The sequence below is a fragment of the Podarcis tiliguerta genome (assembly GCF_965153285.1).
Source record: "Podarcis tiliguerta genome assembly, chromosome: 8".
NCBI classification, from domain to species: Eukaryota; Metazoa; Chordata; class Lepidosauria; order Squamata; family Lacertidae; genus Podarcis; species Podarcis tiliguerta.
The window spans coordinates 39,578,873-39,592,413 of NC_139541.1; the positions used below are offsets into that span (position 1 = coordinate 39,578,873).

Here is a 13,541-nt window from a genome sequence, read left to right on the forward strand (position 1 = left end):
ATTTCAGGCAGGGGACATTCCCAGCCCTGCATGATGACTGAACCAGGGACCTTGTGTAAAAGCAGCCTATAAGTTTGCTTGCAAGATCAACCACACATTATTTAGACTTAATCTTGAACCCCAGTTAACCTTAGGATTTTAAGCATCAATATTTGCATTTATTTATTTGTTTATTCATGCAATCTGTTTCTAACTCACTTTTAACCAGAACTAATATTAGATAGGATACAGAACTACGATATACAGGATGTGTGTGTGTGTAGGGGTGTGTGTGTCAGGCTCCCACCCCAAAACACAATGACAGTGATTCTTACTTGAAAGCAAGGAAGAGATATTTATTAAGGCTACTTGCAGAACAGGCTCAGCAGCAAGCATGAGGTCCAGAAGTCAAGATTCAAAGGTACATGAGCAAGGCAAGATATTCATAGCCAAACAGAAGATACAGAGATGTCCTGAGACATCTCCCCTCATGCCAAGCTTTTAAATGGAGAGTTGCCTCTGCATTTAATAAGATAATTCCACACTACCACTGTATTCTCAGTCCATGCTTCTTTATTGTCATACATTCTTATTCTTTTTTACATTTCATGATTCCTAAAGTAATGGTGATTGATGATTATTAAACACTGATTATATATTTCATGACTTTGTTTCATTTACATTCCTAGGAATTTGGTTGTGGTCAGTAACTTTATATGCTCACCAAGGGTTCAATGAGCTCAGAGGTTTGGGAAACCCTAGATTATATGGCTGCTCAGTGTCTAGGACACCAGTGATGCTTGGGCTTGGGGAAGAGGAAAGCTTTATTTATTTAAAGCATCTCTATCCCTCTCTTTAACACATTTGCAGCAAGCCAGCCTGTGCAACGTCTTCTCAGAAGTAAGCCCCGTTGACTTCAGTGGAACTTATTTCTAGGTTAGTATATTAAGATGGTAAACTGGCTGCAATCCTAGTTTCCTGAGAGTAAGTTCCACTGAATTCACTAGGACTTACTTCTGAGTAAACATGCATAGGATTGGGCCATTCATTAGCTATGTGCTGGCTTATTCTAAGCATTTATAGACAGTTCCCAGGATGGCTATATGGAGAAATATAAAAGCAGCAGAAACTATTTGGCAAATATGAGGTGTCAGTTTAGAAGCTTAAAAAGAGAGAGGAAGCCCGGGCAAACAAAAAGTTCTTTAGGGTAGTGAAGATCACTATCAAAAAGTTTCAATTATACATAAACAAAAATGGAAAATCAACAACAGCAACAAAAACCAACCATAGCTATAACATCCCATCCTTGTGTTGGTTTGCATTAATGTCCACCGTGACACATAATCATTATTGTCATGCATATGGTAACCATCTACAAGTGGTGTAGGATTTCACTCAATTGTTCCAAAATTAAATGGAGAAAGTTCAACAAATAAGGCACACCTGAGGCTAAATCCATTTCCTTCAGCTTTATCTGCATAATTTCGACAAACCAAATTAACATATTTCAAGGCCTGCAAGCGGCTGGACTCATTGTCTAACCAGGTCTGCAAAGTGCTTTGTTTGTAAGACGGGGTTGAACAGCTACAGTATCCAGTGTGAAAGCTTGTGGCCATTGCCTGCATACAAAGAGGCTGCCCGGGTTATTCAGCTATAGGTGCACACTGAACATGCACAGAGGCATTCTCACCTGCATTATAATATTTTCTGACTTTCAGATCTAAAGCAAGGGCTATTCAGGAATGAATTATTTGGCTTCAGCCAGAATGCAGGGACAATCAGGATTAAAGACTCTCCTCTATGCAGTGTAAGGTTTACTTGGGTCTAAGGCAGATGCTGTGGGCCTTCTTAGTCCAGATTAGAAGCAGGAGGCAGAAGGGTTTCCCCCCACCCACAATTACTGCAAGCAAGGAGTGGAATCAAAGCAGGGTACCCCTATACTCTCCTTTGGCCCACACAGGGAACAGAGGCTGTGCTGTGTTTTGCCTGCAGGGTTAACTCAGCCCCCAAACTCTGCCTTTACTTCATCTTCGGTGGAGCTCAGAACCTCTTCCAGAAATTCGTTTGATGCAATTATTTCCTGCTTGATCTCACCATAGCCACATGCCCTAGGTTCTGTTTGCAGTTACCGCCTGAAGCCTCCTCTCAGCAGGGAATGACAGCAAAAATCCCATCTGCTCCAGCACTGCAAGGAAGGAATCCTCCATTTTCATTTTTATGTTTTAAACCTGGAGGAGATGTTACAAAACAGTATGTGCAATCCAGAGCCACCCAAGGAACTTGCTGGTGCCAGAGAAGCTGGCCATCTTCCCAGTGGATTGTGTCCTTAATTAATGAATCAACATAAACAGCAAACCACCAGGAAGACAGACAACCAATGCAAGCAAGTCTGGGTGGTTAAGTCTGAAGTTATCAGGCTTTGAAGTGGATTTGGTGGTGGAGGAGCAGATAGCAAGATGGTATGGGATATGCAGAAATCAAAAACACAGATATGGTTAAAGGGGAAAGGACTACACTTCAGGAAGCACTTGTAAATGGGGATGAGGGAGGAAAGGCATTGGAACCAAGCTGTACACAGATCTCCCCATCAGAATCAACCTCACTTTAAAATTAGATGAAGCCTCCATCTTTGGGGTGGCAGGGAGAGAGAAGGGTGGCTGTGACCCACCGGCAGCATCTTCTGCACAGAGTCTCATCAAAGTGAGTATCACAATTTGGGGCCTCTTCACTGCGGTGCATACAAAGTTGCCTTATCTCAAGTCAGACCCTTATCCATCTAGTTCCATACTGTCTATACTGAGTGGAAGAGCCATTCCTAACGCTACCTGGAGATGCCAGGATTTGAACCTAGGACCTTCTGTGTTCAAAGCAGATTCTCTACCACTGAGCCAGACTCCCCACCCCCAATCAGATTGAGTTTTACTGAGTCTACTTCTGGACTCTCAACTTCTACAAGACACTTTGCTCTAGCTGTCCCTTGAAAACTACACTTGGAACAATTCCCTTGGATTCAGGATTTTTCCGAGAGCAGCTGTTAAAAGTCCTTTCTTTGCATGCATTCCTGGGCACATCCCCTATAGTGTTATATACCCAGGGGGAACTAACCAAAAAACGCTCCTGTTTATAATCCACAAGACATCCTTCTGTTTGTTATCCAAATATGCAATTCATATTCAGTGGCCCAATCCTGTTCCTGATCATTCTGGGCTTCATTGGATTGTTAGAGTTGGCATTGTTAAGAGAAAAGGGGAAAAAATCCCACATCTGACTCAAGAATTTTATGAGAGAGAGAGAGAGAGAGAGAGAGAGAGAAGCAAGTTAACTTCTTCTTACTCGTGTTACTTGAAGCAGCTTGCAAAGAGAATGATCCTGGGAACTTTCATAGCACTGGGAATTCTGAATCTGCTATGAGCATTTATGGATCCAATGCTTCAATCACTTTCTGCCAGCAAAGCAGAAAGATACTAGCTCATATTGAAGTGGTGCTGGGAGAAAGCATGGAGTGTTCCTCTGCTTTCATAATCACACATATTTTTATTTGCTTGAGGTTGTTGGTAACTGTTGCTTAGAGGAGGGCTAGGCACCATCCCCCAGACCTCTCTTTCCTCTATCAGCCCTAAGGCAAGCTGGGCGGATGTTCAGAATCCACAGTCAGTTTTACCCAGAGGCCATTCAAGATGCCAGGATGATACAACCTCGCATTCAGAGCCATTGTGAATCCTTTTATTTTCCGGGAAAGAGAGAGAGAGAGAGAGAAACTGATGGACAGAGCAAACCAGCCAACAATCAGGATAAAATGTCATTTCCTGGCAAATTTAATTCTGGATGGGAATAATGCAAATAGTCAATTACAACTGCATTGCATCTGAAATTATACTCTAGTATGCATATAAAAACTCAGCCCTTAGAGAGGAGAGGCACATTCCTGTTCTGAAAAACCTTCGCTGCTTCCTTAGGAACGCAAGAAAGAATCACTGGATTCAGCATGCCACAGTTTTGCAACTGGCACTTGAGAGGACCACATCTGCAGGGAAAGCCCAGAACCATGTTTGTCTACAGTGCCAAAGGTACAGCTCTTGTGAAGGAAGATGGGCTGTTTGGTTACTTGCATACAAATATGGAGGTGGAGGCTGGACTATGGATTCTTTCTGATCCTCAGGTTGGCCTGAAAATCAAAGAGGATGAAACTTCCACTTGTAGAATCATGAACGTTAGGTGAACCGACTCTGCGCGTATAGAGAAAACACAGAATTCTTATAGGACGCTATTGGCATAATAAAAAATTCTGCAATGAGTCCTTCACATTACAAAAATATATGAAAACTGGCCACATCCATCCCATCCCTCACCAGACAGGATCCAATCATGCATAGGAGGACACCATAGCCGTCCTAATTCCTCGTCATGAGATTGTCCCAAGAAAATAAATCTCATGAGTTATCTGTTAGGATGTTTGCCTCCACAAATCCACTGTATTGGGGGAGGGAGAAGTGACCCTCCCACTTACCACAACCCTAGCAGATTTCTGCCAGACTTCCCAGAAGGCCTGGGAAAGGCCTCCCCTTATGCGCAAAAGGGCCTGTTGCTTCAGCAGAGCTATAAAGTTCTATTGGCATTATTTCAACTTAAAGACATTGTGCTCTAGACAGAATGAACGCAAGGCAGGTGTGCCAAAAGCCACCGGAAGATCCCAGCCTCCAGCTTCCTGACATAATTCATTGGGGGAGACGCCTCCTCTCAAAGAGCTCAGCTCCCACCTTCCACTGCTGCTTCAACATCAAAACATAATGATGCATTTGTTTCCTCCCCAACAAGTCAACTGCTCTGTTGTTGCCTTGGCAGTTCTGCCATAAAACATGTTGGTCACGAGCTTCACTGCACCCCAAAAATGAACCTGTGTTCTAAGGCTGGCTGAATCTGTCAGTTTCAGTTTCTTTGTTTCTCATTTTTTCAATTTTAAGTTCAGTTCTTCACATTCCCACAGCAGGGAATGTAGATTCTTTTTTAAAAATTTATTTTAGAAAAAAATCCTCATGGAAATTTGTCAGAATTTTACTGTGAATTTCCCTAAAAAATCACTTTCCTGAATTTTGCAACACAGTTCTCCAGCCAAGTAATGTGTACAGAAAGGCATACATTAAGGTTCAACGTGCATAAAAATGCATATTAGTGCATATTACTAATATATTAGTGAAAAGAACATACAGAAAAGCATTACGTTAAAAGAAACTGTCTTGCAAAAAAATGTGCATATTAGGTTCCATTCACACTACAATGCTTACAAATATTCATGAGGACACCCCCCCCCCAAAAAAAAACAAATGCACAAACAGATGTGGAGATGTAAAGAACTGAACTTAACGCAACTGAGAGAAACTGAAATTGACAGATTCGCCCATCCCTATGTATGCCTCTATAAAGAAAGCCAGGCCGCATTTTGCTCGGCGTGGTGGTGGGGGAAACATGAACATTTGGGAGGGACCCTGCATTCATTATCTGAAGGGGCCCTCTTGGGTCCCCCATCTACCTGAAATTAAGTAGGTGATGTCTGAAAAGAGACGCTGTTCAGCAATAGCATCTCTTGCCCTATGGAATGCCCTCTTCAGGGAGGCTTCCTTGGCGCAACTGTGGTTTTATTCCAGGAAGGACATTTTTATTTGCCTATGCATTCCAGCATGTAATGGGAGTGGGTGTTAACACTGTTTTATCTGCTTTGTTTATTTTATTTTATTGCTGTCTCGATTGAACCACATCTGTTTTAATTGCAGTTTTACACACTGCTGTTTTATCACTGTTATGCCCTGCAGCCTAAAACATTTCTTAAATACATAAACTAGCATTTATATAGAAGGTTTCAGAGTTCTCAACACATTTCACGCACATCATCGCAGTAATCTTCAAACTTGCCACTTCTGTTGGGCCAGTATCCCCATATTACAGAAAGACAAGACTGAGGCTGGGAGAAGACTGCCTTGCTAAACCTAAATAGGCAGTTTTGGAACCAGGGCCTTCCCCCAGAGAATGTAAACTTAACCGTGGCAATGTGATCACTCTCAACATCTGTTGCAGTGGGGAAATATCTGAATTTATTTGTGGTTGGTTTTCTTTATTTCATTTAAAAAGGCATACCCTGCTTTGGGACCATCTGGCTCCCAAAGCTCCTTACAAAAAAACAAAAACAAAAACAAACAAAAATCCATTTGTTGTTGTTGTTTTAAAAACTATTAAACTATTATTAAACAGGTCTGTAAAAAAGAACACCTTGTTTTCTGCCAGCTTTCGAATAAAAGGGTAAAACCTACACAGTGGGAGCAAACATCCATAAAAACAAACTTTAAGTTAATAAAAATGGCTACAGTAGGATAATAATAACAGAGCAAAATAACAATGGCAAACTCAGCAGCCATGAAAACCGCAATAGCTTTGGAACGTTCCTGCGAGATTCTGATGCACGGACAGAGTGCTTGTCTAGTTCTGTCCTAGGCAAAGAAATTCTTCATCTACAACACAGTACGAGAAATCTCCACAGTGCACATGGAGAGATTTGACGTGATCTGTGAAAGGTAATATGGCAACTGCCCCATGTGTGATGCTCCACGCATGTTAGAGCATTTTGACTTGTGAATCAAGTCAACTCTCTGAAATAGATCGGACAAATCTTACATGGGAGATTCTTGAATGTGGGTTGGAGCAAATGCTGGTCCTACTCAGAGTTAGATCCACTGAAATTAATAGACATGGCTAATCATTAGTTTCACTGGGTCTATTCTGTGTAGAGGTTAGTTGGATATGGCCCTGTGGCTATTTTGACCTTGTGAATTAATTAACAGCGGTTGTTACTGAGCAAAACCTGCTAGGTTCCGAACTGGCGGCATTTCCCCTGACAGAATCTTAGACGCTTGCCCTGGATGAGATTTCACAGGTTAAAACTCTGCCATAAGCAAGACTTATAACCAAAACTCTCCTTGTCAAAAGCCTCCATAATCCTCATTCCTAAATATTACTTTTATTGAGTGTCTGGATGAAGAAGACCCCCAAAAGTCCATTCTCCCGCCTTATAAACAGAAATTTGCTTAAAGTCATCCAGCACGGTTCACTTTTGCTCTGAGGACAGAAACCATCAAACCTTCCTCACCACAATGTAAAGTCTGGAACATCCAATGCTAGTTCCTGCTCAGAGTAGACCCACACTGAAGTTGATGGATACGACTAACTTAAATCCAATTATTTCAGTGGGTTTGCTCTGAGTAGGGCTTAGCTGGATACAACCCTTTGTGCAAATTTCACTTTTTAGGATCTGTATGCAGCGTAAAACCCCACCTCCCATCGTTAATCGAACTTGGCCTGATGTTTGGTAGCTAGCAATGGCATTTTGGATGGGAGTTTCCTAATGTGGCAATGAGGGCAGCCCACACAGGAGGGAGTTGGGCAGCAGGTAGAGCTACTCCTACAGGAACTGCACGGTAATGATTTGGAGGTGTCCAAAGGTGCAGTTTAGGTGGGGATGAAAAGAAACATCCTGATGGATTGCAGTCCAGCGTATGGATCAGAGGCAACTTCCGGGTTCAAAGAAATTGAACCCAGACAAAAGCTTATGATGGAATAAATGTGGTAGTCTTGAAGTGCTGTAAGGCTCTTAATAATACTTCCAAACGGTCACTATTTGGGGCTGGGATTCAATCACATACTGGAAAATTCAGGTTGCAGAATTATGGTTGATTGGGAAGTCTTCCACAATGAAACCCACTTTCCCCAAACGTGACTGTTTTTGTTGTTGTTTGTTTTGCAATAAGGAAAGTGACAGAAAAAGGCCTCGGGAAATGTGCGATAATACAATGTCATCTATGCTTTCCGCCAAAAAAAAAAGAGTGAATGCTCATTAAATAGTCAACATCACTTAATCTCCATGCAAAGAAGCCAGAATAAATGCTCAATAAACAGGTCTCCTGGAACCACCCTTAATCTGTTGCAGTAGAAACAACACGCGTGTCCACCTCTTTGGAAGTTGCATTAATGTGGATATATCGTGCATATTTCCCATTGTCTCCCCACTGGACCATGCGTCAAATCCTGCTGCCATAGGAATGGCAAGTAACTTCCAATTTTTAATAGAAAAATATTAATCCCAGTCACCACCTCCAAAATCCCTCCTAAGTAACTATATTATTAAAAGTTTATATTTGAAATGCCTTTACTAGCAACAACACATCAGATATAGCCTCATCAATTGCAGGTGGTGGAGTCTGATTTTCTCTCTCTTCAAAGCAAACAAAAGTTTCCATAGCGTGTTTAGACCCTGTAATTGAGTAACACTTTTATTAAAAACAAAAGTTTCCCTGTATACAAAAATCAGATATCAGCTCATAACTCTTACAAGCACATGTTCTTTTTAAGGAATGTTAATATCTAAACACTGTCTGCCCAATGCACCATCACAAACTGTTTGGAAATAAAATTATTTGTATGCTTTATGGCAACTATAAGAAAATAGCCTGTTTGATACGATCTATAAAAAGCAAAATAGTTTGTTTGTTTTTGTAAGTGTTTAACAATTTGTTATTTTGAATAGCAATATTGCAAATGGTTTCCTAAAATATATTCACTTGCTGCCCTGAAGAGATGCTAGCTTGATTTCAAAAGGGGTTGTTTTTCTTTTCTCCTAAGCACTGACAAGCAATGGGAACCTCGAAAAATAATAAAACAAGGAATTCTAATAAATAAATTCAAAATGCTCAGGGTTCCCCAAAGGGTTAATGCAAGCTAATTGAAAAGCGGAATCCTTGGCAGCCGTCCAGGCCGCAGTTACACATGCCTGGTGAACTTAAGCATCTCCATTTAATTGACACATAGGTGTGGGTTAAATGGCACGCTTCTTGTTGGTACATTTTTGCTTCACAAGCTTAAGCGGCAGAAAATGCACGCCTGCAGAAAGGGAATGTCTAGTGAGGTACGGTAATCTAGGAACTGAAAAGTGCTGCAGAGTTTTCTTTGAAAGCATCTGCGCTCTGCTGGCTTTAGCACGCAGACAGTGGGCTGGATCCAGTCACAGTCAGCTGAACTTAAAGCCCCGTTGAAACCCATGGGGCAAAAGTTAGCTGCAACTCGAGTCTCCTTGATTTCAGTAGGAAATAAGTGCAACTAAATTGGCCTGCACCCATCGAGCCCAATCCGTCCATCAATAGCTTCTCCTGCTTGTGGGAATGAATGGCACCCCTGCTGTGCTCTAGCCCATTAATTGCAAGGGAGCTTGCAGAGGAGAAGGTCCCGGAGGGATTGGCTCCCTTGACTTGAATGAAAACATTTTCTTTGGCTTTTAACCCCTGAACTGAACTATTAACCCTGCAGCACTTTTTAAGAAAGGAAGGGGGGGGGGACGGGAAGACAGAAGTGATTTTACAGTTCTCCATTTCATGCATGCAGTGCACATTAACAGGAAAGTCTATTTAAAAAAACAAAACCTCAGACGGGATACAGATGCTTATTTCCGAGGACCTGTTAAATTCCTGGTATTTATTCCCAAGAGGTAACACAAGCTAATTTCCAAATCTGCAACATACAAACCAGATTTTAATTACCTTTCTGGTCTCTTTCCTTGATGCGCTCCCTTCTGAAGTACAGAGGGGAGATTCCCCCCTGACTGTCTGGCATGGGAGTTAATTCCCCTACCTGCTCAGGCTTAGCGGAAACATCAGTGAGCGGTGCTCCTTCGCCCGGTGTTGCCTTACAGAACCCACGGGGCTTCTTTGCAGCAGGGGTAGATTTCCAGGTGCACAGCTTATGGGGAGCCTTGCCGTTTGCAGATTTTTACTTTTTTATTTTAGAAAATATACAAAAACATTCGGAGCAGCAAGCGCTCACCCCAGGCCGTTCCACAATCCACCCAGCAGCGGGATAAGGAGCTCTTCCTTCCAAAACAATTCTCCCACTTCCTTCTGTTTTGCAGACCCACGTTTTCCCTTTTGCCTGGTGCTATTCCCTGCCTGTGACAGCCTTCAGGACTGGGGGAAAGCACTCAGATTCTGGAGAGAGAGAGATCACTGGGTTAAAAAGCACCGGAGTCCAGGTTTCCGAGAAGGCAGGGAGTCTCTCCCCATGGCAGGCTTCTGCCCATTGCTCTTCTGCAGGGCAGCCCACCTGCAGCCATCCTTCCACAGGTCCTACAGTGTGACCGTCGTCCTCGTCCTCAGAGGAAGAGGCATGAAAAAGCCTCTCTGGTGTCTGCTGATGACTTCACCTCATTAGCATGCTTCTGATAGTTCCCTCAGACTGTCTTTTCTGCTTTCTTTTTTTAAACTGACTTTAAGGCTCTCTGCTAATCAAAATTCTGGAGTGCTTAACCATTTCCTCACTCTGAGAGGAGAGGCAAAATTCCAGTGAGGTGAGCAGAAGGGAGCATTGGGTGAAGGTGGGGAGAAGAACACAAGAGTGAGAGCTCGAACTCCAGCACATGGGCCAAGAGCAATAAATCCTATCGATGTCCATGGCTCATCGCCTGGAAACATATTCCTAACCCAAAGGTGGCTGAAATGAGACAGGGGCAGACTGGTGCTAGACTATGTTCTGGGACCTTGCATCGTAACTCTTTGACCCGTACAGTCTCTTACTGCATTTCTAGCATGGAGATGCCAAAATCAGCCCCTTCCCAGCAGGCCGATCAGGCTTCTGAATGTTCATAGTCAGCCATGTGGCCACTGAAAACCAGTCATAGAGGTACAACATAGACATTGTGACAAGTACGCATTGACAGCCTTATCATCCACTCTATAGTAGCCTTGCCACTAATCCAGCTCTTGCTGGTGGGCTTCCCCCAAATTCAAGGAGGGACTACGTCAAAGTAACTTTGAACACAGAAGTTCTCAGGTTCAATTACCAACATCTCAGGCAGGACTGGGAAAGACACCACCAGCACCCCGCTTGAAACCCTGGCAGGTCTAGCCCAAAACATTTTGCTACTCTGGGGTGAAGGACAAGAAGGTACCTGCATCATTCCATGTGCAGAAGACAACTGGGCTGGTAGTTCAATCTCAGTCCAATACCCAAGGGCAGCAGGACAGATAATGTGGCACACACAGCCCTGCCCTCAAACAGAAGGGTACAGCCAAAGTGCTCAGGAGAAACAGCCAGGAGGTCACCACTCCCAGTTGGTGCCACCTGAGGCAGTCACCTCACTCTGTCTAAAGGAAGGGCTGGCCCTGATCCCAGGAAAAGCCTTGCTAGATGGAACAATGGTCTGGCTCTGTTCCCAGCCCACTGCCAGCAGCTCCAGCTGACAGGTAATAGTCTGAATACCTCTGGATACCCCGCTCATCCTGACTTGACATATCACTTGTCAACACAGAGGGTTTCCTGACTTCCAAAGGAGCAATTTCAAATGAGATGACACATCCCATGAGAGGCCAGAGGAAACTTCTGAATATTTTAATCAACCCTGGAGAGAGGAATCAATTGAAGAATGATAGAATGGGAAAGATTTTGAGTCCTGAACACTGCATAAATACAGATCCCTCTTCCCTTTTTCAGGGTGTCTTTGTCCACCTATGGAAACAAGCTCTCCTTATGCTTCAGGAAGTAGAACTCAGGAAAATTACAGGATATCCCACCATTGCATCAGCAAAGTGCTCTTTAAACAGATGCTGCTGTGGATTCTGTCCCCCCACCCACATGGCTGTAACATTCAAAAGCTTGGAATTGAAAGGCCATGACCAATGTTGCACAGTTGGCATTGACACAACAGGGCCTTCTTGTTGGTGGCTCTCCATTTGTGGAATGCCCTCCTTGGCGAAGTGTGTCTGCCTCCCTTGTTATTAACATTCAGGAAGAATTTAAAAACATTCCTGTTCACCCAGGCATTTGATGGCTGAAACATACCACTGCTGATAACCTGCAAATTATTAGCTGCGAGAGAGACTGTTTTAAAATGTTTTGAGATGCCCTTTGATGTTTTAAAAAGTTTTAAATGTGTTTTCATTTTATGTTTAATTATTTTGCTACTTTTGTTTGCTGAGCTCCTTTGGAAAGGAAGGGTGGAATAGAAATTTAATCAAGAATAAATCAATAGAAACACGCATCATTAACATGAAAGTGTTAGCCATCCCAGTATCGGGGGGGGGGGGCAATGATCCAATGCTGTGCGGTTGCAGACATTTAAACGTGACAGCCATGCCACAGCATCAAGGCCATGTGTCACACCACATGGTTGCAACAGTTAAAATGTCCTTGAATGTGATCCAAGACGGCACTCAGCACTCCAGCTTTTAAATTGTGTGTAAACAGTACAGATGTATGGAATGCCCTCTTGAAACATCCCCTCCAGGAGTATCACATGTTGTTCGCTTTTATTTGCATCATGTGGATTAGATACATTTTGATTTCTCCCCCACCTGGTTAGAGAACAGTGGTCAAATCACGTTTTCCACAAGTTGCAATTTCTAGCTCTAAATCTGATTCAACATCTCCCTAATCTTTTTTCTCTTTCCTTTTTAAAGAACACTCAGCAGCTATGAAAGGTCAACAAAAAGGGGTCAACAAAAAGGACCAGGGCCTGCAAAGAAATGCAGATGGCAAACTCTATCCCTACATCCAGTGGTGGAGCTTCATGCTCTGGTATTGGGGGGGGGGGAGAGCAGACGGGGTGGGGCTGGCACACATCCTGGGGGTGGGGGCACACCCCCTGAGGGGCGCCCAGCACAGGCAGGGGCAGCTGCGATGGCACCCTGCTGGGATCGTGCTGCTGGGGGGTGGTACGCTCCCCCTGCACTCCTCTTCCTCCGGCAGTACCTACAACCTCTGAAGCAACCCTGTTACAGAACATTAATATGGCAGCTTCCAGAAAGAAGTGGGAGAATATTTCAGTCTTAAGGGGCACTCTGTTGCTGACCCAAATGACACCAAGAGAACTTTGGCAGGAGATGCCAATTTAAACTTCTGAAGAGCAATTTATCACTAAATTGTATTATATTTGTTTGAAGGGTAATCAGGACTAGGCGTTCTGAGCTAAAAAATAAATAAATAAAACCCTCCCCAAAAAATCTTCACCCTGTTTACAGGCAGAGGAGGGGATTTGGCCAAATATTCATCAACAGAAGGTAGAATTCTTTAACAGGGATATGGGGGTATGGGTAAAAAGTATTCTCAGAAAGTTCCATTCTGATAAATTTTGGCTCAGTGAACGAAACTATACAATCAGTTCAGACTGGAAGGTGAAGGAAGCAGTGGGTTAACAAAGGGAATGCGACGGGAAGATTCCTTCAACAATATTAAATAATATTAATATTAATCAATAATTTAATTAATAATTAAATTTTAATTAGTAATTATAATAATTATAATAAATCTGCCTTTGAGTTTCTTCCAGCTCTAAATCAGTGTGATCAACTTACAACTGTCACATACTGCCAGCATGACTCGAAAGCACCACACAACTGGCATGTGTGTGTGTGCTCATATGCACCCTCTTCCACACATGTGGCACTGGGCGATCTGCCCAGAACTATCACAGCTTTGGGCCAACACCATCAACCCTGGAAGCATTAATGTCACCCGATTAGCATTACAACAAAAAC

At 43.1% G+C, this 13,541-nt stretch overlaps 1 protein-coding gene across 9 annotated transcripts in view; it reads right to left on the reverse strand.

The window, feature by feature from the left end:
• The window catches only part of ZNF469 (zinc finger protein 469), a 262,917-nt gene that overhangs the window by 90,701 nt on the left and 158,675 nt on the right, over nucleotides 1-13,541 (reverse strand). The window contains exon 1 of one of the 9 annotated variants that reach the window (XM_083456433.1): nucleotides 9,646-10,176. The exons of 7 other annotated variants lie outside the window; for them this stretch is intronic. The gene's annotated coding sequence lies outside the window, so the exon portion shown is untranslated. Of the gene's footprint in view, nucleotides 1-9,554; nucleotides 10,177-13,541 lie in introns of those variants that run through there. One more of the 9 variants, XM_083456432.1, reaches the window with a different exon arrangement.